Source organism: Hippopotamus amphibius, chromosome X, assembly GCF_030028045.1.
Source record: "Hippopotamus amphibius kiboko isolate mHipAmp2 chromosome X, mHipAmp2.hap2, whole genome shotgun sequence".
Taxonomy (NCBI): domain Eukaryota; kingdom Metazoa; phylum Chordata; class Mammalia; order Artiodactyla; family Hippopotamidae; genus Hippopotamus; species Hippopotamus amphibius.
Genome location: NC_080203.1, coordinates 22624843 through 22628797, shown reverse-complemented (window position 1 = coordinate 22628797; position 3955 = coordinate 22624843). Strand labels below are relative to the sequence as shown.

General features: G+C 49.8%; 1 pseudogene; it reads left to right on the top strand.

Annotated features, from left to right (window-relative positions):
- The first annotated feature begins 1990 nt into the window (after positions 1 to 1990).
- On the top strand, positions 1991 to 3722 carry LOC130841994 (transcription factor-like 5 protein; annotated as a pseudogene).
- Positions 3723 to 3955: the final 233 nt, after the last annotated feature.

Here is a 3955-nt window from a genome sequence, read left to right as displayed (position 1 = left end):
CCTCTAGGAGTTTTACAGTGTCTGGCCTTACATTCAGGACTTTAATCCATTTTGAGTTTATTTTTGTGTATGGTGTTAGGAAGTGTTCTAATTTCATTCTTTCCCATGTAGCTGTCCAATGTTCCCAGCACCGCTTATTGAAGAGGCTGTCTTTTTTCCATTTTACATTCTTGCCTCCTTTGTCAGAGATAAGGTGCCCATGTGTGCTTGGCCTTACCTCTGAGTTCTCTATTCTGTTCCATTGATCTTCCTTTCTATTTTTGTGCCAGTACCATACTGTCTTGATCACTATGGCCTTGTAGTATAGTTTGAAGTCAGGAAGCCTAATTCCACCAACTCCATCTTTCCTTCTTAAGATCGCTTTGGCTATACGGAGTCTTCTGCGTTTCCATACAAATCGTAAGATTTCTTATTCTTATTCAGTGAAATATGCCGTTGGAAATTTGACAGGGATTGCGTTGAATCTGTAAATTGCTTTGGGTAAGATAGGCATTTTCACAATGTTGATTCTTCCAATCCAAGGACATGGTATGTCCCTCCATCTGTTTGTATCGTCTTTGACTTCTTTCATCAGTGTCTTAAAGTTTTCTGCATACAGATCTTTTGCCTCCTTAGGCATGTTTATTCCTAGGTATTTTATTCTTTTTGTTGCAATGGTAAATGGGAGAGTCTCCTTAATTTCTCTTTCTGCTCTTTCGTTGTTAGTGTATAGGAATGCAAGAGATTTCTGCGCATTAATTTTGTATCCTGCTACTTTACTGAATTCATCAATTAGTGCTAGCAGTTTTCTGGTAGTCTTTAGGGTTTTCTATGTATAATATCACGTCATCTGCAAAGAGTGACAATTTTACTTCTTTTCCAATTTGGATTCCTTTTAATTCATTTTCTCCTCTGATTGCTGTGGCTAAAACTTCCAAAACTATGTTGAATAATAATGCTGAGAGTGGGCACCCTTGTCTTGTTCCTGTTCTTAGAGGGAATGCTTTCAGTTTCTCACCATTTAGAACGATGTTGGCTGTTGGTTTCTCATATATGGCTTTTATTATGTTGAGGTAATTTCCTTCTATGCCCATTTTCTGGAGAGTTTTTAATCATAAATGGATGTTGAATTTTGTCAAAAGCTTTTTCTGCATCTATTAAGATTATCATATGGTTTTTATCCTTCAATTTGTTAACATGATGTATCATGTTGATTGATTTGCATATATTGAAGAATCCTTGCATCCCAGGGATAAACCCCACTTGATCATGGTGTATGATCTTTTTAGTGTGCTGTTGGATTCTGTGAGCTAGTATTTTGTTGAGGATTTTTGCATGTGTATTCATCAGTGATACTGGCCTGTCATTTTCTTTTTCTGTGACATCTTTGCCTGGTTTTGGTATCAGGGTGATGGTGGCCTCATAGAATGAGTTTGGGAGTGTTCCTCCTTCTGCTATATTTTGGAACATTTTGAGAAGGATAGGTGTTAGCTCTTCTCAAAATGTTTGATAGAATTCACCTTGACTCCATCTGGCCCTGGGCTTTTGTGTGTTGGGAGATTTTTTAAAAATTTTTTTATTTTTTATTTATACAATAAACTGCATATATTTAGAGTGTTCAATTTGGTATCCCAGTCTCCCAATTCATTCCCCCCCAACCCTCCCCGCTTTCCCCGCTTGGTGTCCATATGTTTGTTTTCTACATCTGTGTCTCTATTTCTGCCTTGCAAACCGCTTGATTTATACCATTTTTCTATATTCCACATATATGTGTTAATATATGATATTTGTTTTTCTCTTTCTGACTCACTTCACTCTGTATGACAGTGTCTAGGTTCATCCATGTCTCTAAAAATGTCCCAGGGGCGGTTTCCGCGCCCCCGCCCTCCCGGCCCGGCCCCGCCGGCCGGCCGCGCGCCCCCCACCCCCCGCCCCGCCGTTGGCGCCGCATGTCGGGCCCCGGGAGCCGCCGCAGGCGGGCGGGCCGGCGGGCCCCGAGGGCGTGGACGCGGCGCTGGGCGCGGCGGGGCTGAGCTTCACGATGGCCGAACCTGAGCCTGGTGGAGATGACGGAGGTGGAGTACACGCAGCTGCAGCACATCCTCTACTCGCACACGGAGGCGGCGGCGGCCGACGGCGAGCTCCAGACGCGCCTCAGCTCGGCCTTCCTGGCGGCGGCGGCGCCGGGGGGGCTTCGCGGCGGCGGGGGGCGCGGCGGCGGCGGGGTCGCGCCGCCCGTGTACCCGGTGCTGTGCCCCCCCGCGCTGGCCGACGGTGGCTTCGCGGGCGCCAGCCCGTGCCTGGGCGCAGTCGACGTGCAGGAGCTGCGCAGCATGCTGCTGAGCGAGGCGGGCGCGGCTCCCGCCGCCGAGCGGACGCCGGGCGCCGACGGCCAGGGCCCCGGCGCGCCCCGGCCCCGGGCGCCCGAGGGCGCCGGCAAGGAGAACGCGGAGGGCGCGTCCGAGGCGCGGGCCAAGCCGGCCGTGCGCGTCCGCCTGGAGGACCGCTTCAATAGCATCCCCGCCGAGCCCCCGCCCGGCCCGCGCGGCGCGGAGCCCCCGGAGCCCGGCGTGGCGCTCAGCAATTTGGTAACTCTTATTCGCCATCCATCCGAGTTAATGAATGTGCCTCTTCATCAGCAGCAAAACAAATGTACAACATTAGTGAAAAACAAAACTGCTGCTGCAACGACCGCTTTGCAGTTTACATACCTTCTGTTCACTACCAGTGCTTGCTCTACTAGTGGAAGTTCTAATCTTTCCCAAACACAGAGTTCTAGTAACTCATGTTCTATACTCGAAGCTGCCAAGCATCAGGATATTGGATTGCCGAGAGCATTTTCTTTCTGTTATCAGCAAGAAATTGAATCCACTAAACAGACTTTGGGTGGTAGAAACAAAGCTTTGCCGGAGCAGGTTTGGATTAAAGTCGGAGAAGAAGCGCTATGTAAACAAGCAATAAATAAGAGGAATCGGAGTAGGATACGCCAGTTGGACACGCACATAGAGCGAAGAGCCCTTGGAGGGATTCAGAACGTGGGCGAAGCCTCCACAGCGGCGCAGGGTGCTTGGCTGTCGGCGGAGCCGTCCCAGGCCACCCTCGGGGAGCAGACGCAGAGCGGGCCCCAGGGAGGCAGGTCCCAGCGCAGGGAGAGGCACAACTGCATGGAGAGAGATAGAAGGCGCAGAATCCGCATCTGTTGTGATGAGTTGAATCTTTTAGTCCCGTTCTGCAACGCCGAGACCGATAAGGCAACGACCCTGCAGTGGACCACGGCCTTCCTGAAGTATATTCAGGAGAGACATGGAGATTCTCTTAAAAAGGTTTTCAGTGCCCAGGAGGCGTCAGGTGGAGGAGCTGAGAAGATAGACGAGTCTGCGCGTAGGTGGCTCCCTTTGTTTTATTTCTCTGATGAACACAGAGTCCGGTGAACAGCTGCCCACCCCTCACCTGGTCTGAGCCGTCAGCACTTACCATGTTCAGCACACACGCATGCACGCATGGCACGATTTCAGAGGCCGCGACAGACGCCATGACCCTCCACCTCCAGATAGTTTCGCCTGCGTCTCCCACGTGGCCCGCCGCCACTTTCCTGCTTCACAGGAATTCGAGAGTGTATTTTGCGGTAAAACTGGCAGAAGGCTAAAGCTGACCAGACCAGACTCCTTGGTGACGTGTCCCACAGAGGAGAGTCTACAGAGTAGCCCGGCTATGGAGATCAAGTGACTGAACGTGAACACGGATTCCTGGGAAGTAAACGGCCGCTCCTTCGTGACCCGTGAACATTTCCTAGGACCCTGGGACTCTGCTCTGATAGTCTAATTCTGAAGGGACATGACTTAGCTGATGGGACTCTGGTGGGGACTTTGAAAGCACGTTTTGTAAAAATATTTATCTGAAACAAAATACTTACCCATTAATGTCCTCTTAGACCATTTGGGGATGAAGACATCTTGACAATTGTAAGTACTTTTTC